Consider the following 25,925-nt stretch of genomic DNA (forward strand, 5'->3'; position numbering starts at 1 on the left):
GTTGTGTATTCCTCAAAGGTCTAGATTCTCAATGGTCGAGCAACCCTTCTGGATGAAAGGAATATATCCATGTAATGTTTACAGCCAGCCTGTAGACCGCAACAACTAACGGTGTGGGCCGACATCACTCCTGTAAGTCTATTTAGTGATGTATCCGTTACAGTAAAAAGTAACTAAATACTTCACTAGTTACTCAAATAAGAAAAAGGTGAACGTTTCACGGCTCCACGTTATATAGATACATAAAAAAGGTAACGCATCACCGTTACCGTAACCGAAAAAAAAAAAACAGAACGAATGTTACCTCTGCCGTAGCTCCGGAGTCATCAGTTTTAATCAATGTGTCTTTGCTGCAGAAACCCACAATGATAACTTTAAATCTCAAATTTATGTTTCACACATACTAACCCAAGCAAGGATTATACTCAAAATGTTCAATTAACGAGAATTATTTGTACAAATGTACTGAACCTTAGCAATGTCATATAGAAGCTTAATGATGCCTGCACATGTGATGGCTTCTGACTCTGCAGTGACACAGGATGAAACCATTTTTTTTTCATTGGAGCATTATACACAAAGTGAGGACCAATAATCCATGGTATTCATGAAGAAACTATCACTGAACTCTCAAGAAATTTACAAATATCGGCCTTTTCTTGATCCTTCAGTACCTCCAATAAAGCAAGTCGAAATCGCCACTGTTGGATCTAGCCACCGGAATGGCCCGCTGCACGCCAGTAGGCAATCACGGAGGCCTACGGAGGCCTACATTGGTGCCTTTTTATTAGGGGGGGGGGGGATCGGGAGATGTCGTGGGGAAAAGGGGGGGACACTTACAAGTTTATGACTCCAGATGTGCCTTGCAGAGACTTAAGTCTAGAAAAATCACGTCTTGCTACACACATCTTGCAATAGCAGCCTTTTTTCAATATGTTGCAGGTTTTATTTTTGTTTATATAAGAATTCAAATCATGCCTAGAAATCAAATATACAAAAGAACAAAGGTTCCCAGCACTCGTAATTGCATTGTTCTATTGTGTCTTTTCCGGAACAAGTCGAGAGTGGCAGTTGCTATTTCGATTTCTCACACATCTGATGGGTATTGAGCACGTGAACACGCTACAAAAAAGCATTGAAAAGTTGAATGTTTTATACATACTTATCAAGCATTCTTATTTGTGACGTTTTTAAGAGAAATTTTAATGGGGCCCACTTGAAGGGGGTGTCCCCCTCCCCTGACCAAACACCAAGGGGTCGGGGAGTCAACGTTCTCCGCAGGCGTGGTCAATGGACGCCCAGCTCGTGACCAGTATGGGCTGTCTATCTGAGCAAATATTGCATTTGCTCTCATCTGCACATATGACCATCGACAGGTTTTTGTCTTGGGGGGATGCAAACCCTTCTTTCAACTTGCATCACGACTGAGGGAGCGGGTCGTGTTGGTGTCGCTAGAGTGGGTAGCAAGTGCTGGTGGAGCTTGAAGGGTTCAAGCGTCCTTTTTGCACCACCCACCTCGTCCACGCCCATGTCTACACTTCATTCATTGAACACCGCGCTGAGAACTAGTTGAATAAATGCGCAGATTTGTTTCCTTCCACATCCTATACCGCTGCATAAAAGATTCTCACATTGTGAAAAGTGGGTATTTTGATTCGTTTGAAGGAAAGTTACATTCAAAGCATGACAGATACTCAAAAAATCGGTTTCATGCAATCGCAATAAGAAAACTCGAAGCAGAGGTGCTTCTTTTTTGTGCAGCGTACAGTGTAAAAGTAAGATCGGATTCGGAAAAAGCGAAATGAGTGACGTGCGTCACTGCTTGCTCATTGTTCAATGAAAGAAGGTTTCATAAAGTATGACGTAGCCAACAACAGCAACAAACTGCTGCATCTTAAATTAAAAAAAAAAGCAAAGTGCTGCACATTCACGGTAGAACATGCAGTTATATTGAAATACGCGTTATTTTTTATGAATGCAAAATAAAAACTATTTTACCAAACGCTTACCATTCATAGGGATGTCGATACATCTGTGTAGTGTCATTTATGCTATTTGGATGAAAATCCCTGAATTTCAACGAATTGAGTAACCTGTGGCAAAAGAGCCTTTTGAATTTTCAGTTTCGGTTTCTGCGCCACCGACGCCGCCGCCGCCGACGAAAATTGGCCGCACGCCGCCGCCGATGAAAAAACCGGCGTGCGCCGACAACGCCGCCGCCGCCGACTCTGGACGACCCCCACGCCGCCGCTGGTCAAAATCGCCTCGGCGCACACCTCTATCTATAGGTAGTACTACAGTAGTCTAGCCACTGTAGTAGTACACACATTTGCCTAGTCTTCGTACTTGCGGGCGGCGAATCATACTTGCGGCTCCGTTTATTGCTGTGTTTCGGCTTTGTTTTGAAAGAAAGATTGAACCCTTTTGAACTTCGTCAGCCAATTTGGAAAGTAAGTCTAAAAAAATAAAATGATGAAGCGCAACCACTGAACATTTGCTAATACTTGTTTTGTAAGAAAACAGCTACAAGCCACACGAACACACACGGAGCCAAAAGTAGGCCAGAAGCACTAATATTAGACAAATGTGTGTACTACCCATCATTCCCATGCTCGCTGAAGCACCGTGCGTTGTAGCTTTCATAGGATAGATGGATGCTATGAGCGTCCCCTTTATAACGGGGTGGTGACAAGTATGCCACCAGGCTCGACAAAAAAAAAAAAAACCTTTTTTTTCTTTTTATGTTGGCCTAATGCCTTTACTTCGATAAATTCTATCTTAATGGAAAAAAAGGTAAATTTTCAGCTTAAGTTCTCTGCCATTTACGGCACACTGTCCATATTTTATTTTTCCAATATTTATTTTTGTCCTTTCTCTCTAATTTTCTGCCACCAATACTCTAACCGTCTCTTACTTATTTCAATCGCGGGTGTGTTCAGCTTTCCATTGTTGTCCCTAAAACCCAAGGCTTCCTGTAGGCTCGTGCCCAAACGTACACCTGGGTGGATATCTCCACATTCAATCAGAACATGCTCCGCCGTTTCCTTATCTTTCCCGCAGCATGTGCATTGTTCTTCTTCTTTACTGAATCTTGCTTTATAACTACGCGTTCTAAGGCAACCCGATCTCGCTTCAAACAGTAAAGCGCTTCCCCTTGAATTATCGTAAAATGCCTCCCTCCTTATTTCATTTTTGCCCTTTCGGTAGTTACTCAAAGCCGGTTTTTTCTCCATAGCTGCCATCCAGTAAATCCTCTCCGCCTCCCTGACTTTTCCCTTAACGCTCTTTGTTGACATAAGGCTTACAATACCAGCCGTATACTTACTAGTGAGTCTTCTAGTTCTTTTTCTCCACTGTGTGTCCACGCTCTTCCTATACAAATAACGGAACACCTTCTCTGCCCATCTACTCTCCTTCATATTTCTTAGCTTTTCTTCGAACCTTATTTTGCTCTGCGCTTCCCTCGCCTCAAAACCTGCCCACCCCATATCGCCCTTTACAGCCTCGTTTGTCGTCTTCCCGTGAGCACCCAACGCGAGGCGTCCCACAGTCCTTTGATTTACATCCATTCCCGCTTGCACCTCTGCCCTCATGCACACCACTGAGTTCCCAAAAGTAAGCCCTGGAACCATTACACCCTTCCACAGACCTCGAAGCACCTCATACCTATTGTATCCCCACAACGCTCTGTGCTTCATTATTGCCGCATTCCTCTTTCCTTTTGCTGCCGAGGCTTTTTCCTGTACCTCCATGTATTTATCACTCTCATTTACCCATACTCCAAGGTACTTGTATTCACTTACCCTCGGTATTTCTTGGCCTTGTATGGACACCGTCTGATCACAGGGATCATTGAATACCATCAATCCACACTTCGTTACACTGAATCCTAGTCCAAGAGCTTCACCTTCCCTTCCGCATATATTCGCCAGCTGCTGTATATCATCTCGACTGTCCGCAAATAAGACGATATCGTCCGCATAAAATAAACCTGGAAGCTTCTGCTCAATCATCATGCCGCCCTGTTTGTGTGACAGATTAAAACCAATGTTGCTACCTTCTAGCGCTTTTTCCATACTCACCATGTACAGCATGAATAACAGCGGGGACAAAGGACATCCCTGTCTCAGACCCCTGCTAACCTCAACGTTCTCTTTGCTACGCATTCCTTCCCACTCTATGCAAACTGTATTTTCTCGGTATATCTCCCTCAAAAGCTGTATACAGTCGTCGCCCATGCCCATTCCTTTCAATATATCCCACAAAATTTCCTGATTAACGTTGTCGTATGCCCCAGTGATGTCTAGAAAAGCCACGTACAAGGGCCTATTCTCTATTTTGGATATTTCTATACACTGAGTGAGAACAAACAGGTTATCGTCTAACCGCCTGTCGACTCGAAATCCGTTCTGAAGTTCTCCCAAAATATCGTTATGTTCGGCCCATGTTTCTATTTTCATTTTTACTGCTTGCATCGCCATCCTGTATAGTACCGATGTAATGGTTAGTTGTCTATACGAGCGAATCTTGTCCTTTTCTCCCTTGCCTTTATAGATTAAGTTCATTCTACTTTGTCGCCAACTGTCCGGTATTTGTCCGTCCTTTAAGCTTTTTTCTACTGCTTTTAACAATGCTTCTTTAGTGTTATGTCCTAGTTCGTTAATGAGGCTAACGGGAATCCCATCTAAACCCGCGGCAGTGCGCTTTGGAATTTTTCCTTCGGCCTTTTTCCAGTTGAAATTATCAAGTACTAGCTCTTCCTCTGTTGCTTTCTCCGCCACACTTTTACTCACCGGGGAGATCCCCTGGACGCTCTTTTGAAACGAATCGGCTGTTACCTTTTGGATGTAACCTAGCGCTTCGTACCCTTCCAATTGATTTCCTCCTTCATCTAGAATATGTTGTTGCGTTGTGACAGACTTCCTACCTAGCGCCTTTATGTGGCTCCAAAAAATCCTAGGCGCGGCCTCCTTTTTTTCGTGTATCTCTGTCATCCAGCGTTCACTTTCACCTTTAATTTTTGCCTCTACCAATTTCTGTACAAGGGATTTTTTCTCTAAATATATTTCCCATATTTTTTTGACTTCGTCCTGCGGCCGCTTCTCCTTTTTTGCCTTTCTATGCTCCCGTGAGGCTTCGCGTCGCTTCTCGATCGCCTCCCGGATTTCCTTGTTCCACCAACTTTTTGGCTTCCTTTTTCCTTTCCAGCAAACAGTTTTCTTCTCTTTCCCTATCTCCTTCGTCATTAGATGTAACAGCTCACTATACTCCCAGTCCTTGCCTGGTATTTCGCCTACTTCTTCCTCGACTCTTGCGGCTATATTTATTATTTGTTTGTCATTTAAATACGAGCTGCCAGACTTTGATTCCATGCTCATATTTTCAGTTTCGTATCCCATTTGTAATGTTATTCGTTTATGATCACTACCCAAGCTGTTAATGCCTTCCTCGTCTATCCTCATTTCTGTCAGTTTGTGGTAAATTCCTTCAGTCATGAGACAATAATCAATACTTGATTGCTTGTTTCCGACTTCCCATGTGATCTGGCCGTCACATTTAGGCCCCGTGTTAACTATCTCCAGACTATGTTGCTCGCAAAGATCTAGTAATAACTTCCCATTGGTGTCTGAATATCCGTCAAGGTCATGTATGTGGGCATTCATGTCCCCTAGAAGGATGATTTCGGCCCCATTACCAAATTCCTTAATATCCGCACTCATGCAATCCACTATCTCCTGATTCTTTTCTCTGCAGTTATTCCCCGTCCACAAGTAGGCTACCCCTAGCCACGTTTCCTTTCCACCTACTGTGCCCCGAACCCAGAGGTGCTCTGAACACGTCTGTTTCACTCTAACCCATTTGGCTCCGCGGTGAATTAGCATTCCTACACCCCCACCTTTCCTTTCCGATATGGTCCTGTTACACCCTTCCCAAACATAATTTTTAATATGTGGTGGCTCTTCCAAGTCTCTAAGGTGTGTTTCTGTAACCGCATACACGCCTATCTGTTCTTTGTTTAAGTGCTCCTCAATCTCTAACCATTTTGCCTTCTTTCTGCCACCCTGCATGTTTATGTAACTAATTGCAACACGCGCCTTTTTCCTTTTTCTTTTACCTTTTTTCTGGTTTTTCGCAATTCTACCTGTCAAAGCGTCCTCCTGGTTGCTTTCCCTGTTACGAGCTACCCCGGACTCCGAAGGGCCCGTGAGCCCCCCAAAAAAGCTACTGCGCGTCCTGCCAGTCGCCAGCCCACCTCGTGTCCAAGCCTCTTATCGAAATGAATCCTGTCCCTTTGGAATCCACCCCACCTGTGCACTTCCCTGTTTAAATCCACTACCTCGAAACCCTTCTCTCGACTAATCCGCCATATCTCCTTGTTTGCGTCGACAACCGCTCTTCGCAGGTTGACGTTGCGCACCGGTACTTCCGGTACTGTGCATACTACAATTTGCACCTGGGGGGACACGGTGCGCATGTCATCCACCCCTCTCGCCAAGGCCGTCGCTAGTCCTGACGATTCTTTTTTCAGGACGTCATAGACGCTAGCGCCAGAGTTCCCTCTAGTAAGTATTGTGGGAAACTCTATGGCTCCGTAGACCGCCGCCAGCTGGGCAGGTCAGGAGTAGAGTAGGTCGTGTTTTTAAAAATGATGTGTTCGTTCCAAGGAGCATAGAGTTCCTTAATATACACTAGAGAGAACTCTGGCGCTAATGTCTATGGGAGCTGCAAAACACCACGACCTCCTCTTTTCACCTTTTCATAAACTCCTCCCTGGGCGCCGCCATAGCCCTCCTTGGGCTGTGAAAATTGGCGCGTTTCCTCGAAAACGCACTGGAAACGCTGCGCCTTTAGCCTTTGTACTTTCGCGCACAGCGGCCGCGTCTGCTACCACCGGGTGGAACGAACCTTTTAGGGTCAAAACCACCTCCGTGGCCAAAACGCAAGGTTCACCCAATAGGCGCCTAAAACCGGCTTGACTTGGCCCAAAATGTATGAATAGACGGCGACAGAATCGCCGTGTTAGACATTTTTTGGGGACGTTTACGTGGTGAGAACGAAAAGTCTACCGTAAGGTTCCTCACTAACTTGTGAGGATCTTTACCGTGGGGTGGTTATTTCTCCGTGGTCTTTGCTTGGGCGGGAGCTGTACGCATTCGCGAGAACCGCCTCTGCGCATGGATACGTGGTCTCGTTCTGTAATACTGTCTATAAGCATGTGGTAACGACTTGCCCGATCATGAACACCGTGCGTCATGCTATTTGTGGATGTATGCCGTACGTGTATGCCTGGTAAGTGCGTGTGTTGCGTAAGGATCGATGTGTCGCTTGGGTGAAGTGCATGCTTGTGCCAAAACTTTCATTGAAGCTTCGTCTTGCGTAGCTGCGTGAGACAGATACGAAATGCACAAGTTGGAAGCGATGGAGTATTCGCAGGCGTTCACACGACGTTATTTTCCCAGTGGCTTAAATATGCTGTCGCCGATTACGATAATCGGTTTTATAAGCTATGTCTGTTCTTGTGGTGTATACAAAAGAAAAAAAAAGGAAATAAAATTGAAGATATATTGGGAGCACTATAAATCTCCGGTCAAAATTGCCACCTTAAGCGTTTTCTTAAAATAAACAGTGCCGCAAGGCAGTCGTGCCTTGCGGTGAAGTGCACGCTGTGTATTGCGGTAAAGCATACATATTGCGTGCGCTCGTGTGTAAATTGGAAATGTAGCACTGACATTGGGCCTCGTGTGTGCACCTGAATTGTACACGCGCTATCCTCTGTCTCATCAATGACGATGCGGCAGTCAGTATCGTCATCATCTTCAGCTTTTGTAACAAGCCCAGAACAATTTACTTAGTAAAATACATTTTGTGGCAGGAAATTCGCAAAGCATTCAGTCTTTAGTTCATTGAAGGATTAATTCAAAATTGTTCAATAGCACCTTCAAATAAACGAAACATGCATATGAGAGGCTTCAATCGTGCTTCAAAATTTGTGCCATGCCTCAAATTGAAAATGATTATAAAGGAAATATATACTAAGGCTGGGTGTAGATTACCATTCACAATTCAATTACCATTCATATTTTAGAAACTTAAAAAATTTGTAGCTAATGTTTTCCTATCGAGTAAGCACGAAAATAACTGCTGAAGAATGATCTACAATTACTCACATAGTTTGCAAGAAATAAATCTTTGAAACCTATGTCGTGCCAGAACTAAGTGCAAGGTGGTTAGAGGAAACTGGTTATGACCCGACATAATAGCGCATGTTCGAACGTCTTACATGGGCTGCTTGTTGGCAAAATGGGGTGGTGATGAGGTAAGTGCCTGCAGGGATCTGCACCAAGAGACAAAACCTGCTACATCTTTTTCAAAAATTTTATTATTTGTGTCAAGCATGCGTGTACTCTTCGTTGTTGTGTTCTCTCAGGGAGCAAGTATATGACATACGCTTGAAATCCATACGTTACCCCGGCGATTCGGAGATGTCATCACAGTGGACATGAACGTGCAATGTAGTTGAAAACGTTCCTGGCAACAACTTTCTTAACAATTTGAACCCGCTTATACTATAAAAGTTACCAGGTGACTTCAGTCAGTTTGCAACTGTTGTGGTTACTGTCAGATAGGTAATAATGAGCTAGTTGTGCTTGGACAACAGTCTTGCTTGACTGTATTAAAATACAGTAATTTAGTACCTGCATATAGAACTGACCATTTACTAAATTTTTCTTAAATTTGTGGACCTATTTGTTAGTTTACATTCAAAATATTTCATACAGGATAGTTAAGTTTTAAGTCCATACAGTGGGCAAATTTTATCAGCAGTACCGCATGCTGTACAATCACTGTTACTTCTCCTAGAAAGCATGGTGTTCCACTATTCCGGTATGTCTCGGCTTAGCTTCTCGACCTCGAGGACTGTATATGTCAAACAGTTTGCCAAGTGTAACTACTTACTCCCTCATAGCTCTAAATTTTCTTGAGCCATAATAAATAATGGCCAGTACGGGCCAGTTACAAAACCTTTTTTTTATGAACCGCTCATTAATCAGGAACCTAATAATTATGTACATAAACGATGACAGCAACCACTTCTCCACACATTGAACGATTAGGTTGTACTAATAAAAGCAATAATATTGCCACGTTCCATTTCCCAAGTTTTGTTATCATCTCAAAACACTGCACAATTCTCAGCACAAACCGCGCCTGCAGTTTTCGAGAAGCTTCCGGGCTGTAGTAGATCATTTCGATAAGATCACGCCTACTCTGCAAACTGTACAGATTATTCTGGAACCTACGCCACCGCCAGCGATAACGCTAGAACATTCGACGGCAAGAGTATAAATGCCGATGCGCTTCGCCGCCTGTGATAAGTTGATCGACGGCCGACGCTCCTTTCGCCGCTATCAGTCCAAGACTGCTACTGTAATCGGACTTTCCGTTTACCGGGCACAGGTTCGCCCAAATAAACAGTTAAATTTCAACTCAGTCTCCTGTCTTCGGCCACGTCACGACCCCGTGACATCTGGTGGAGGTGCTGCTTCTTTGATGTTCCGGACGCCCCCTTCAAGCTGCGACCCCAGCCCAAGCGGCAAAGAAGACACGGACGCTAACCCTGAGCAGCGGAACAAGCCGACTCAGCCGTGACCCGACGCCACGCCCTAACTGTAATGCGAGACGGCGAACTAGCGACCTCGACGTTCTTATCGACGGCCACAGTGTGACTGCTCTCGTCGATACTGAAGCCGACTACTCCGTCATCAGTGGGTCGTTCACCGTGAAGTTAAAGAAAGTTAGGACAGCTTGGGAAGGCCCTGAAATCCGCACAGCCGGAGGTCATCTCGTAACGCCTGTAGGAATCTGCACAGCGAGAGTCACCATTAACGGCCGTATTTATCCTACAGACTTCGTAGTCCTACAGCGTTGCTCGAGAGATGTCATCCTTGGCATGGACTTCTTATGCCTTCATGGTGCTGTCATCAACTTAAAAACAAAGTCAATAACGTTATCCACAGAAGAAGCATTACCGCCGCGCACGCCGTCAGGAAACCATGCCTTGAATGTCCTGGAAGAACAAGTCACCATTCCGCCTCGCTCAAGCGTCATTATTTCAGTCGGCGCTCCTAAATCACCTGACTTGGAAGGCGTCGTTGAAGGCAGTCAGCATCTCTTGGTCACCCGAAATATTTGCGTCGCAAGAGGAATCGCAGAGCTGCGGGGAGGCAAAGCAACGGTTATGCTCACGAATTTCAGCAATGAGTACAAACATGTGAACAAAGAAACAACGGTCGCATACATCGAAGAAATTGTCGAAGCCACCAGTGCTTTCGTCCTCGCCGATTCTGCGGAACCTGCTGAGAGAAACCAAGCCCCTCTCATAGCTTTCGATGTCAATCCCAGATTTCCGAACCATAAGCAAGAACAGCTCAAGGCCCTGCTCCTGCAATATGAAGATTGCTTTTTGTCGTCATCAAAAATTCGGCAGACCCCAATCACGAAACATCGCAACATAACCGAAGAAAATCCCAGACCACTCCGTCAGAGTCCGTACAGGGTTTCGACGCGAGAACGTGAGGCCATGAAGAGGCAAGTTGATGAAATGCTGCGGGATGACATTATCCAGCCATCCAAGAGTCCAGGGGCCTCCCCCGTGGTGTTAGTGAAGAAAAAGGATGGGACCCTACGATTCTGCGTCGATTATTGCCGCCTGAACAAAATCACAAGAAAGTACATGTATTCTTTTCCACGAATAGACGGCGCACTTGATCGGCTCCATAACGCCAAGTATGTTTCGTCGATGGACCTCAAGACTGGCTATTGGCAAATCGAAGTCGACGAAAGAGACCGAGAGAACACGGCGTTTATAACACCGGACGGCCTCTTCGAGATTCAGGTGATGCCCTTCGGTCTTTGCTCAGCGCCTGCAACTTTTCAACGCGTTATGGATACAGTACTGGCAGAATTGAAGTGGCAGACTTGCCTTGTGTACTTGGACGACGTCGTCGTGTTTTCCTCGAGTTTCGACGAGAATCTTCGGCGCCTTGAAGCTGTACTTCAAGCCATCAAGACGTCCGGACTCACACTGAAGCCAGAAAAGTGCAGATTTGCGTACGAGGAGCTCTTGTTTCTGGGGCACGTTATTAGCAAGTCTGGAGTTCACTCCGATCGACGGAAAACAGCCGCCATCGCCGACTTCCCGCCGCCCACTGACAAGAAGGCGGTGCGCCGATTTCTGGGCCTGTGCGCCTATTATAGGCGGTTCGTGAAAAACTTCGCCCGAATCGCTGATCCTCTCACTAACCTTACCAAGGCCGACGTGGAGTTCAAGTGGGAAACGCCGCAGGAACACGCTTTCCAGGAGCTTAAACATCGCCTCCAAATGCCTCCGTTACTTACCCATTTCGACGAATTCGCCGAGACAGAAATACACACTGATGCAAGCAGCGTAGGTCTTGGCGCTGTTCTTGTGCAGAGGCCTGATGGACTTGAAAGGGTTATTATTTATGCCAGCCGATCGCTATCCAATGCAGAAGCCAATTATTCCACAACAGAAAAGGAGTGCCTCGCCATCATCTGGGCTACGTCGAAATTTCACCCCTACCTCTACGGCAGGCCCTTCAAAGTTGTGAGCGACCACCACGTCTTGTGTTGGCTAGCCACCTTGAAGGACCCTTCAGGTCGCCTGGCAAGATGGAGCTTGAGACTTCAAGAATATGACATTACTGTCATTTACAAGTCCGGCAAGAAACACTCTGACGCCGACTGTCTCTCTTGCGCGCCTGTCGACCAACCACCACCCGACGACCCGGTTGACGACTACTTCTTGGGACGATAACTACCGACGACTTCGCTGAACGACAGCGGGCCGACCCGGAACTTAAGGCCCTAATAGAATACCTTGAAGGCAGGACCGCCGAAGTCCCGAAGGTATTCAAGTGCGCACTTGCGTCGTTCTTCCTGTGAAACGGTCTTCTACAAAAGAAAAATTTTCACCGCTTTGAGCTAAGTACCGCCTTGTGGTGCCTTCAGCTCTGCGACCAGAACTCCTGCAGGCCTTGCACGACGATCCGACGGCAGGGCACCTCGGTGTTTCTCGCATGCTCGCGAGAATACAAGAAAGGTACTACTGGCCACGTCTTACCACCGACGTCACTCGTTATGTGAGGACATGCCAGGACTGTCAGCAACGCAAGACACCGCTGACAAGGCCAGCGGGACTTCTGCAGCCAATTGAACCACCTTGCCGACCTTTCCAGCAGATTGGTATGGACCTACTGGGGCTGTTCCCGACGTCGTCTTTCGGAAAGAAGTGGATCGTGGTAGCTACCGACTACCTCACCCGCTACGCCGAAACAAAAGCCCTTTCCAAAGGCAGTGCATCCGAGGTAGCTAAGTTCTTCGTCGAAAATATCGTCCTACGTCACGGTGCCCCAGAGGTCCTTATCACCGACAGAGGAACGGCATTTACTGCCGACTTAACTCAAGCGATCTTGGCATACAGCCCGACGAACCACCGCCGGACGACAGCGTACCACCCACAGACCAACGGCCTCACCGAGCGGCTTAACAAGACGATCGCCGACATGCTGGCAATGTACGTCGATGTGGAACACAAAACATGGGACGCCATTCTTCCGTACGTGACCTTCGCTTACAACACGGCGGTGTAGGAGACGACACAGATATCTCCATACAAATTGGTCTATGGAAGGAGCCCGGCAACGACGCTCGATGCCATGTTACTCAACGTCACGGACGAAGAAAACCTCGATGTGAGTGAGTACCTTCAACGCGCCGAAGAAGCCCGACAACTCACGTGTCTCCGTAAATCAACAGACGACCGACAGCCGCCGCTACAATCTTCGACGACACTTCCTGGAATACCAGCCCGGTGAACGTGTTTGGGTATGGACGCCAATACGCCAACGTGGACTAAGTGAAAAGCTTCTGTGACGGTACTTCGGACCGTACAGGGTGGTTCGACGTCTCGGCCCACTTGATTACGAGGTTGTCCCCGACGGCCTCACCTTCATCTTTAGTTAAAGCATTGGGATGATGCCTTATTGAGAGGGGGGCAATGCCACGTTCTATTTCCGAAGTTTTGTTATCGTCCCAAAACACTACATCATTCTCAGCGCAAACCGCGCCTGCAGTTTTCGAGAAGCTTCTGGGGCTGTAGTAGTTCATTTCGATAAGATCACGCCTACTCTGCGAACTGTACAGATTATTCTGGAACGTACGCCACCGCCAGCGATAAGGCTAGAACATTCGACGGCAAGAGTATAAATGCCGACGCGCTTCACCGCTTGTGAGTAGTTGATCGACGGCCGACACTCCGTTCGCCGCTACCAGTCCAAGACTGCTACTGTAATCGGACTTTCCGTTTACCGGGCACAGGTTCGCCCAAATAAACAGTTAAATTCCAACGCAAAGTCTCCTGTCTTCGGCCACGTCACGACCCCGTGACAATATAATCAGACTCTTTTTTTTTGGAAAGTAAATACAATGCATAAAAAGTCTTACCAGTCCGTGCTTCAATATTGTAGCTAAGCTATCACTGAAAGCCAGAGTCATTTACAAATACCATGTGAATTCCCGGAAAGCGCTAGGTAGGTTGATATAAATTGGGGATGGATGGATGATGGATGAAAAACTTTTATTGGGGTCCTGAAGGATTCCACCCCCGTTTTATAGGGGTAGGATCGCGGGCCGCTCCCACGTTGAGACGGGGAGGCCCAGCCTCACCGCCGCATCGTGGGCCTTCTGGACAGCCTTGAGTTGTTGTATGAGAACTGGACTCGTGAGCATTAAATGAAAGGAGTTCTCAGAAAATTCTTCAGTTTTTCTTTGTAAAGAGAGGCACCTCCAGAGCATGTGGTTAAAATCACTGCGATTCTGGCAGTCCGGACAAAGTTCTGAAATATCGGAGTAATGGCTACAGGTTACGAGGCTAGGGTATGTTCCCGTCTGAAGCATGCGAAAAGAGATTGCCTGTGGCCTAGACAACTTTTCGTGTGGCAATGGAAAGGACCTACGGCCTAATTGATAATGCTTCGTGATCTCGTTAAAGGTAGTCAAAATGTCCCTAAAATGAAGGCTGGTGGCTAACTCCTCTGTCTGAGAAGCACAAGTCCCGGCGCGGTAAGTGAAGCCTCGCGCCTTGGAGTGGGCTAGCTCGTTGACATTGGGAAGGCCTCCGACCCTCAAGCCAAGGTGAGCAGGGAACCAAATAATTGTGTGGTGGGTGAGTTCCTTGTGAGCGAGAATTCTCAAAACTTCCTTGCACACAGAAGCAGAAGCGAAGGCCCTAGCGGCGGATTTAGAGTCCGTATGAATATCAGTCCTTTGTGGATCAAGGAGTGCAAGTGCAATGGCCATCTGTTCTGCTTTGTAAGAAGAAGTGGTTCGAACCGACGCCGAGGATAAAATCTGACCCTTAGTATCTACGGATACTACCGCAAAGCGAGCGGAAACGCCGTACTGGGCGGCATCAACAAAGCATGAAACAGACGAGTGTTTGTGAGCTTGAGCTAAAAGAGAGGAGGCTCGAGCGACACGCCTGCCCGCGTTGTACTGTGGATGCATATTTGTGGAAGGGGGCATACTTTGATGCGAGAGCGTATATAATCATCGAGTGGCATATTTTGCACTTCGAGCGTCAGGGGTTTGACTCCAGTGTCAACCAGAATCTTTCTCCCCGCTGGTGTGATCGAAAGCCTGGCAACCTGTGCCGTTTGTTGAGCCTCGATAACTTCTTCAAGCGTGTTGTGGACTCCAAGTTTCATAAGGTTCTCAGTGCTTGTGCGCATAGGAATGCCAAGAACTTTCTTGATGCTTTTCCTTATGAGGATGTTCAATTTGTTTCTTTCATGGAGTTGCCACCTGTGCATAGATGCGACATAGCTTATGTGGCTGATCAAGAATGCATGAAATAGTCTGAGGAGGTTGTGCTCTCGAAGACCACCCCGACTGTTGGAAATGCGTGAGATTAGTCGGATGACCCCTTCCGCCTTAGAAGTCAGACGGTCGATCGTGCGGCCATTCTGTCCATTAGCCTCGATAATCATGCCCAGAACACGTATGAAATCCACCCTTGGAATACGCTGCCCCGATGCCGTGTGCAGCTTAATGTCGATGTCAGCCAGTGGTTGCCACTTTTTGGGTTTGGGTCCCCGTCTCGTGGGTCGATATAAGAGAAGTTCGGACTTTGCTGGCGAGAGCTTGAGGCCCATTTCATTTATGTAGACTTCAACACAGTCTACGGCCTCTTGAAGAGAGCTCTCTACAGAGCCCTCCGAGCCACCGGCACTCCATATGGTGATGTCGTCTGTGTAGATGGTGAACTTGATGCTTTCTTGGTTTGAGAGCTTTGCAGCAAGGCTGCACATTACAATGTTAAAAAGCAGTGGGGAGACGACTGAGCCCTGCGGGGTGCCGAAGGAACCGAGATCGTAGGGCTCAGACTTGAGATACCCAAGCTGTATAGTGGCTTTTCTATTCCTGGGAAGCGAGCTGGTGAACTTGTGAAAGTTGGCTCCTAAGTTGAGAGAAGAGATGGAGGCAAGTATGTGGGAGTGCGAGACATTGTCAAAGGCCTTTTCAAGATCCAGACCGAGAATAGCTTTGTCTTTTGTCTCCTGATCTATGATGTGATGCTTCAGCATTTTCATGACGTCCTGAGTAGATAGGTGTGGTCTAAAACCTACCATGTTGTACGGAAACAGGTTAGTCTTCTCTATGTGCTTTAATATTCGATCGTTGATAACATGCTCGGCGACCTTGCCTATACAGGACATCAGTGAAATGGGTCATAAGTTGCTAAAGCTGGGACTCCGGCCAGGTTTAGGTATGAGAATAACCGATGCCCTTTTCCATTGCTCAGGGAAAGTCCCCGTCTCCCAAATACGATTGATTTCTTTGGTGAGGTAGGTGACAGAGTCATCGTCTGAATTGCGTAGTGTCTTGTTTGTAATGCCATCCGGGCCCGGGCTGGAGTTCCCATTAAGATTGTTTAAGATGGAACGGACCTCTGCTTCCTGAAAGGGCTTGTCCAATTCGAAGGCTGGTGATCTCGTGTATTGTGCGTAGCCAGAAGGAGGCCGGGTTGTGTCCAAAGGAAGGTATCTCTGTGCCAGACACTTCGTTATTTCCGTGTCCGATTTAGCCTTCCTTTCTGAGTGCAGTATTCGGTCTACCAAGCGCGTCTGGTTGGATTTAGATTTGGTCTCCTGCAGCAGGTGTTTGAGAAGGTTCCATTTTCCCTCAACTTTCATCTGACCATCCACCTTGTTGCAAATCTCGTCCCAATGCTGTTTTTCCAGCGTCTGACAGTAAGTCATTATTTCTTGGTTAAGACTTGCGATGCGTTTTCGCAGTCTTCGATTCATACGGTGTGCTTTCCACCTGGCTACGAGGGCGCTTTTAGCCTCAAGAAGATGAGAAAACCTACTATCCATTTTATTGACCGGAAGATCAGTCTCTATCGTTTTGGTGCTCGACTTGACGTCTTCGACCAGCTGAGACAGCCACTTGTCGAGATTCGGTGAGTCATTAATCTCTTCTGCGCTCTTCGCTCTGATCTTACGGAAAAGATCCCAATCTGTAAATTTGAAAGCTTTAGGGGGCTTTGCTTGAATTTGTAATGTCGTACTCAAAATACAATGGTCACTCCCCAAGTTTTCTCCTAAGTTTAACCATGATACCTCTCCCGTGGTTGTGACAAACGTGAGGTCTGGGGTAGTATCCCTAGAGCAAGAATTTCCAGTGCGCGTAGGAAACATGGGGTCAGTGACGAAAGTAAGATTCAGATCCAATACCGCTTGCCAGAGCTCGGCTCCCTTGGCAGTGGTGCGAGGGTAGCCCCAAGCTTGATGGGGTGCGTTGAAATCTCCCGCTATAACTATGGGTGCGTCCACTTTCCTAGCGATCACAACGGCTTTTGATAACAATGAGGTGAAGCGATGGTGCCTGCCTTTTGGAGAGCTATATATGTGGAGTATGAAAATGCTATTTTTAAGGTTGCTGCCAGGTATAATTTCTAAAAAAGAGTGTTCAGTTTTGCTATTTGCCATGTGCAAATTGTGCTCAATGTAAGTGTACTTCTTGGACACAAACGTGCAGATACCGCGGCCATCTGGAGGTTTCGTGATGTGATGGGTGTAGCCTGGCAGGCTCATTGTTTCCGTAAGTGTCTCCTGTAGCATAATAACATGTGGTCGAATTGGCTGGGATTTAATATACTGCTGGAGAGCTGCCTTTTTTGATTGGAAGCCCCAGCAGTTCCACTGCCAAATTGTGTTCCCCCATTGTTGGAACCCTCAAAAGCTCTCTCCTGAGAGACGCTACGGGTTGCCACCTTCTGCACGATCCTGACCTTAGGTATTACTTGGGCTGGAGTAGCCTCGGCTGATTGTAAAGCTTCAACTTGGTCAGCCTCGATCTTTGTGACTCTGCTGTCCAATACCGCAATCGACTCGACCACCACCCTGAGAGCATTTTTGATATCATTCAAGGTTTCCTTGACCTCTGTTTTGAAATCTCTGTCCTCGTTATTGGCCGGTTGTGCTAGCGCTCTCCTTTTTGTTGGTTTTGCCCCTGGATGGACGTCCATGGGTACCTCATCGTGACTCGCATCCGATGTGGCCTCTGTACAGGGAACTGTGTTTGAAGGAGACGGAGACGAAACCTGCTGTGATTTCCTTAAGTCGGCTATTTCAGCCCTGAGTTGCTCGACCATGGCCCTGAGGTTAGCATTTTCCCTTTGCATCTGCGCATATATATCTGAATGTTGCTCTGGATTGGTACCCCGCTTTACCTGTGGTTGGGAGCCCTTGATCTTGGATGCCCAGGTCTGGTGCTGATTTCCTTGCTGCACACGAATGCGGACGATAGGCACCCGTGAGTTAGAACGGCTCTTGGATCTAGAATGTCCTCTGGATCTCGAACGGCCCCTTGCTCTGCCTCTGGAACCGGATCGCCCTCGCAGTGGTTGCAGCTGTTGGCTGACGTCACGCGGGCGCCAGCTGCTGCTTGGGCGCTCAGTCGTAGCGCGACCGCCTGCAGCGGCTGGTAGCGATAGGAAGTCTGCAAAAAAAAGCAAAAATCCTACGTTTATGTTGAGCAGAAGTCCAAGTGAACATGCATGCATATATTCATGAACTAGTTCCCTGTAACATGTGGTGTGACAGCTCTAGCTTAAAAGCTTCAGGCGACTTTTATGCTGCTCCAAAGAAATTTTAGTTGCTCCACAAGCTCCGGAAATGCCTTTCATGAGTCACGTCACTGTGCCTGTTGAGTCTTTAAAAAAACAGGTTTGAAGGGGATGCTAAAAATTTTTTTTGAAGGGGTGAGTAGCAGAGAGCATTACTTCATTAAAGTCTTTAATTTTATTATGTTAGCACTGAGGCTTGCAGGTATGTTAAATGAGCATGGTCACATGAGTAACAGCTCAGAGGTCAATAATTTTTGGGTTGACAGCAAGGTATGCATGAGACAGGATTATGCAAATTGCTGAAGTAGAAGTAATAAAGTTGTCGAGAAGACTTTGTTAACAGTACATTTACAGGCTTCATGCAGAATTTGCTTTCTAGCAGGGTGAATTCACTTTGTCTGATGCTTCCGATGGCATCATTGCACTTCATAAGCACTGGTTTTATGCACTGCACGTGACGATCTTCTTTTTTCAAGGTTCATGTACTTATTAAAAAGTATAGGATCAAGAAACTTACATGCTGTCTTAAGGCGTAATCAGGCTCACCATAGAGGTAATTGGTGACATTTTAGTGAGTTGTATGTGGGAGGTCTGTGTACATAACATCATAGTAATCTTGCAATGCTGTAGCTTTATTTGTGTAACGATTGAAGCTTCTTTTCCTGTTAAAAATTTCTGCCAAGCAAACAAGTTCCATTAGCAGGATTGGCCCTTGGGTAAAGCAGGTGGTGAAAGTGAGCTTATTCACAAGCTCTTCAAGAGTACCCACTGAAGGAATTAGTACCTATAGGGCGAAAATTCCAGTAAACCAAGAAGGGCAAGGGAGGACGGTGCAGGTTAACATTTCAGGAGGGTATCTTCTGGACATCATCCTTCTCTAGCCACAAGCTTGTATGGCCAATGTTTAGCAGACTCCTACTAACATAAACTAGGTATAAATGTTGCTTCTCTATTGCAAGATGACACACCATATACCTTTTGAGAGTCTCCTCACCATAAGCCCTTATATTATCCTAAATATATTTTTTTCTACGGTGCCCTTTTTTTGTCCTAAACAGTTGTCTCAAGCAACAATATGCACATTGTGACAGTCTAGCTGGTGACCACAGAGATGGCTCCAGCCATCATGATGTATACTCCTTTCAAAATGTAAGACACTGCAAAATCATAGTCCGGTGTGCGTGCATACGACCTTGAACATGTAAGCAGTGACCACTTCTCTTGTGTTCTCTGCACTGGCGCATGCTTGTCGCACACCTTTTCAAGATTGTGACAGTGAAATTAGTTCTGGCAATGCTGTTTCAGAGGTAAGACTGTGTACACCCCCAGGAACATCATGGTGGAGCGAGCAGAGGTTCTCATCAAATGTAGTAATAAACTGGCAACACCATGGTGACATAAGCACACTTGCCTTAATTTATTACATTAATTTATTGAGGCAGACATAACACCGCTAAGCCTAATTGTTATATCTTTTCGTTATTGTCTTCATAGTTTTCCTGTTGGTCACAGCACAGGAAGAACCATTTCTTTGTGGGAGCACCATATTTTAAGCTTGCATGACTCCAATGAAGCACTGTGCGAACAGATATATTGAAAATGTCAATACTTCGGGTCCTATAAATGGTAAACTGGTTGTCACATTCAGCCGGTGATCCTGCAGGAGCTCTAGCATATACTCTAAAGTCATTTTGCATCAACAATGTCACATACAATAGTTTAACAATGGTTGTTAATGGGCAAGATGATGCATAGCTTCAGGGAGGTAATTAGGCTAAGGGGGAAAATTCTAGATGCCTAAGCACCACTGGAAAAATGAAAAAGCACAGGGAAAGATCGTCACTCGCAGCTGAACTACAGAAAATATTTACACCGCACCACACATTTACATCGTCTAGAATTTCCATAATAATGTTATACCAACCAGCCCAGCAACAAGTAATAAAGTGCAGAATTACACTTGCATAAGACAAGAAACACAGTACGCGATTTAATTGCCATCTATCTTTATTTGTGCAGGGTGTCTACCAACCTGGAAAAGTCGGGGAATTGGGGCCTTGCTGGAAAACTGGGGGAACTTTGGTAAAACCTGGCTAATTCATGGAAACTGGCGGCAGTCTGTGCCACCATCACAAAAATAAGCATTACCCTTGATCAATACTCAAAACGTCACTCCTTCGAGTGCAACTACAGTGAACAGCTAGAAGAGGCCTGAAAAAAAGGCAATGCATAACTCTTTCTTCTTAGTGTACAAACAAAAAGGTGCACCGACCAAAATAACAAAGTTTATTGACGTTTGGGCATATGATATTGTTCTGAATGACAGCCATGAGAAAGGTACATCGTATTTAGGTATGACAAGGTGCATGATATAAGCACCAAAAGTATATGGTCAGCGTTCCATAAATCTTATTGAGGATATGTGCAGCTGTGTGCATGTGCAGGGATTCCAGGTGCCGGCATGACGCAAGCTTGTTTTCTTCAACCAGAACACGAATGCTTGACCAGTCAATTTGAAAGCCTCTATATTCCACATGTTCAGCGAGGGCATTCAAGGCCACCCTTGATTTGGTGACTTCATATTCATGTTGTTTAACTCTTTCATTGAAATCACAGGTCTCATAGAGTGACATGTCACACTCGTGGCAGACTACAGTGTAAACAAGACTACGGAAATTTCCGCTCGGCAGCTTGTTCTTCCCATTGACTAAAGCATTCCTTAGCTTCCATGTTGGTACATGCACTATTTTGATGTATGTTCCTTCTGCATATCACGTACCATATCTGACTTTCCAAGCACAGCATTTCTCACATCGGTAAATTTGTGCATATTTGTCATGGCCACAATTTCGGCTTGGCTTGAAGGACCTTTAGTTAGGTGCTTATGTTAGAACTGCCATCACAAAAGGTTTGCTGGGCTATGTCTTGTCTTTTATAATAATACTGCTATTATTATTATTATTGGCGATGCAGCTGCAAACGTCCTCCGCTATGCACTTATTGCAGACATTTCAAGGTAGCACACTCTCTTCTCATTTCATTTTCTTATGATGGTGTTATTAAATTCATGAGTATTTTTTAGCATTATGTTCATAGAAGACTACGTAAACGAAGGTAGCACGAAAGTAACCAAAACACGCAACTTAGCTTCACAAAAAAAGCCTACTGGCTTTTTCAGCTTGCCTTTGTTGTACATAGCCTGGTCACTCTTCACAACGGTGTTCATGCTGTCTGAGACGCATCTGGAAGCTAAGTTACATGTTTTGGTTGCTGATAAGGAAGGCTTCTTTTTAACTCTAGATGGCTCTATGTATAATGATAAGGTAGCCACTGGTTTGGAAAAAAGCTGAATAAATCATTTTCTGAGCAACTGCAGCCAATCAGTTTATGTGAATGGACACGCATCTTCACTTTCACATGCAAAGTCTGGTGTTTCCCAGGGATCAATCCTGGGATCAGTTTTGTTTTTAATTTACATCAATGACATTGGACATGGTTTATCATCTTCTATCAGATTATTTACATACAATTACATCATTTGTAGAAAAATTGACAGCACCCAAGCTAACAAGTCGTTATGGTTGGACCTTAATAAAATTGCATTTTGGTGTCACCAGTGGCAAATGCAAATTAACACTTCCAAAACAAAGGCCATGACATTTATTAGAGCACATAAAACAGAAATGAGTCACAAAAGGATCAAAATGTGGGCCAGTTGGTAATTCATTTTTTTTTTTTTTTTTCGTTCAGCGAACTGGGAGCGCAGAGAAAACACAAAGGACGAAGCGAGGAACCACACAACACGAGCGCTCAACTAACAACTGATTTATTTTCCACATCGGAAGGACATATATAAACACAAAATGCGCATGTCAAAAAAAGATTATGACGAAATCAAGGGCAGCATGCGAAGCGTGTAATCAAGGCACATGTCTAAGGGTTATCTAGGTAGCTGAATTCACAGTCAAGTAGTGAGAGGGAAGGATGACTTATACATTGGTCCGTATTCCTGGAAATGTGATAGGCTTCAGAAATTTCGCGCGTAGTTTGATGAGGATGCCGGAACAGAACAATTGTATTCTCAAACAGAGGTTGGCACTTGCACGAAACGCAATGTGACGCTAAATGGGAGTAAGGTGTACTTTTCAACGAGCTTCTGTGTTCCCTGAGACGCACGTTCACACATCGGCCGGTCTGGCCAATGTACATCCGTCCGCAAGAAAGGGGTATCTTATATACTACTCCGGTGATGCACTTAACAAACTTAGTTACGTGCTTCTGGAGGCATCCTCTACCTTTAGATGCATTATGTGCCCTCCTGTGCACCATTGAACATATACTGGCCAATTTATTGGGTGCCGAGAAAACCACGCGCACACCGAACCGGTTTCCCACGTTTTTTAACCCATGGGCCATTTTATGAATGTAGGGGATTACTGCCGCGCGCTTCTTATTCCCTTCCTTGTTCTCTGAAGAAGTACATGTGCGTTTTTCATTATTTTTGACCGTACGCAAGAGCTTTTCACAGACTGAGGCTATTACGTAGGAAGGGTATCCCGCACCTATCAGCCGTTCGAACTGTGCTACGAAACCACTTTGCAAGGTATGCAGGCAACTTTTTCCGAGGGCTGAACGTAAGCATGACATTACGATTCCGCGTTTAACAAGCTTGGAATGTCCGGAAGAGTAGTCTAGAACGGGTTTTGCAGAACGAGGATTATATCGCCAGCAAAGGTGCTTATCACCAAAAAACAGGGAAAGGTCTAGGAACTGCAATTTGTTATCTTTTGGAAGCTCGGAGGTGAACCGGAGGCCCATGCCTTCCTTCTCGAAGCATGCCTTCATACTTTCAACGTCCACTGCTGAACACTTCGTGATGATAATCAGATAATCGTCAACATAACGGAATACTTTTGTGCCAGGTTGAAGTTTAGTGCTTAAGGCTGCATCCACCTTCCCAAGAAAGATTTGGCTTAAAACAGGGGCCACACTTGAACCTATACACACACCTGATTTTTGCATGTACAGGTTCCCAAGCCATACGACGAAGGTGGACTTCAAATAGAACGTCAAAATTTCTAGAAAAGACTGAGTCGAAATTCCCGTGCTATTCCTGAACAATATCTCATCATTGTCTTCCACAATGCACTGCTCTACGCTGTTTAACAGTTGATCATGCGGCAAAGAATAATATAAGTCGACTACATCAAGACTAAAAGCTGTAACACCGGAGCATTCACATGTGTTGAGGTATTCAACCACGACACCAGAGTTTTTTGCGTGAAAAGGGTCATTTACGCGCAACGCAGAAAGATGTGCTTGCAGATACTGAGATACAACCAACTGCCACGTATCCCTTTCTGAAACAATCGCGCGCAGCGGCATTTCCGGTTTGTGTGTTTTAATGGAGTAAAAAAGTTCTAGCTCTACACCTTTCGCCTTTTCTACTGAAGAGCCGAGTTTTTCCAGGTTAAGCCTTTTCAGCAGCGATATCGCTCTAGTCTTTACTTCCTTGCTTTTTACAGAGAGTGGTTTAAAATTTCTTTCTAAGGCTTCCTCAGCCTTCTTGAGAAAATCTAGTTCATTAATGATAACGAAGAACCCTTCTTTGTCAGAAATGAGTACCCTTAGCTGATTGTTCAAACAAAACTTAACAACTGGTTGAACACGCAGTCTTCTACTCACATCGCTAACATTGCTCGAAACTGCTTGAACACATTCTGTTACACACCTATAACGCTCTTCCTCCTTGGCCAGCTTGGAGACAGTCCTTGCTGTGGCAATCTTTTCTTCAGGTCGAAGGGTAGGTTCTACGGAGAACTTCGGGCCTTTTTGCAGAACCTGCTGAATTTTTTCCGGCACAGACACATCACTTAGGTTCAAGAAACGTCCCTCACTTGAAGCTTGTTTTTTCCTGGCAGGTAGTTGTGGTCTGATCCAATTCCACAAAGTTTCCGTGACGGATTTCGAAGTTTTGCACCAGTCGCGATACGAATCGCGGTTGTTACGTCTATGAACGTCTTGGTCACACATGACCCTCAGCCAGTCCTTATAACACCGGACTTGTCTGTACCATTCCGAACGAAGGATTCGGCACATCCTTTTGGTATGCCCAAACAACGGACTCATCATTCCAAAAAGCATTTGTACCTCTGCCGGACATGTTCCTTGACGAAGGTGCCACGATGCTACTCTTGCCCGACATGTTGAGACAGCAATCCACGATGCCAAAATGGCAGGGTCTTGAAAAGAGGGACTAAAACAGTTAAAAGAGCCCTGTGTACTAGAAATACATTGCAAAAGGATCAAAATGTGGGCCAGTTGGTAATTCATTTTTTTTTTTTTTTCGTTCAGCGAACTGGGAGCGCAGAGAAAACACAAAGGACGAAGCGAGGAACCACACAACACGAGCGCTCAACTAACAACTGATTTATTTTCCACATCGGAAGGACATATATAAACACAAAATGCGCATGTCAAAAAAAGATTATGACGAAATCAAGGGCAGCATGCGAAGCGTGTAATCAAGGCACATGTCTAAGGGTTATCTAGGTAGCTGAATTCACAGTCAAGTAGTGAGAGGGAAGGATGACTTATACATTGGTCCGTATTCCTGGAAATGTGATAGGCTTCAGAAATTTCGCGCGTAGTTTGATGAGGATGCCGGAACAGAACAATTGTATTCTCAAACAGAGGTTGGCACTTGCACGAAACACAATGTGACGCTAAATGGGAGTAAGGTGTACTTTTCAACGAGCTTCTGTGTTCCCTGAGACGCACGTTCACACATCGGCCGGTCTGGCCAATGTACATCCGTCCGCAAGAAAGGGGTATCTTATATACTACTCCGGTGATGCACTTAACAAACTTAGTTACGTGCTTCTGGAGGCATCCTCTACCTTTAGATGCATTATGTGCCCTCCTGTGCACCATTGAACATATACTGGCCAATTTATTAGGTGCCGAGAAAACCACGCGCACACCGAACCGGTTTCCCACGTTTTTTAACCCATGGGCCATTTTATGAATGTAGGGGATTACTGCCGCGCGCTTCTTATTCCCTTCCTTGTTCTCTGAAGAAGTACATGTGCGTTTTTCATTATTTTTGACCGTACGCAAGAGCTTTTCACAGACTGAGGCTATTACGTAGGAAGGGTATCCCGCACCTATCAGCCGTTCGAACTGTGCTACGAAACCACTTTGCAAGGTATGCAGGCAACTTTTTCCGAGGGCTGAACGTAAGCATGACATTACGATTCCGCGTTTAACAAGCTTGGAATGTCCGGAAGAGTAGTCTAGAACGGGTTTTGCAGAACGAGAATTATATCGCCAGCAAAGGTGCTTATCACCAAAAAACAGGGAAAGGTCTAGGAACTGCAATTTGTTATCTTTTGGAAGCTCGGAGGTGAACCGGAGGCCCATGCCTCCGGTTCACCTCCGAGCTTCCAAGCTGTACATGCAAAAATCAGGTGTGTGTATAGGTTCAAGTGTGGCCCCTGTTTTAAGCCAAATCTTTTTTGGGAAGGTGGATGCAGCCTTAAGCACTAAACTTCAACCTGGCACAAAAGTATTCCGTTATGTTGACGATTATCTGATTATCATCACGAAGTGTTCAGCAGTGGACGTTGAAAGTATGAAGGCATGCTTCGAGAAGGAAGGCATGGGCCTCCGGTTCACCTCCGAGCTTCCAAAAGATAACAAATTGCAGTTC

General features: G+C 45.7%; 1 long non-coding RNA gene across 1 annotated transcript in view; it reads left to right on the top strand.

Moving 5' to 3' along the window:
- Window positions 1-7,045: 7,045 nt before the first annotated feature.
- LOC142814733 (uncharacterized) overlaps window positions 7,046-25,925 on the top strand; it is a 28,367-nt gene continuing 9,487 nt past the window's right edge. Inside the window, exons 1-2 of the long non-coding RNA XR_012895063.1 lie at window positions 7,046-7,290; window positions 20,234-20,436. This is a non-coding gene — a long non-coding RNA (uncharacterized LOC142814733). The remainder of the gene's footprint in view (window positions 7,291-20,233; window positions 20,437-25,925) is intronic.

Source organism: Rhipicephalus microplus, chromosome 1 (genome assembly GCF_043290135.1).
Source record: "Rhipicephalus microplus isolate Deutch F79 chromosome 1, USDA_Rmic, whole genome shotgun sequence".
Taxonomy (NCBI): domain Eukaryota; kingdom Metazoa; phylum Arthropoda; class Arachnida; order Ixodida; family Ixodidae; genus Rhipicephalus; species Rhipicephalus microplus.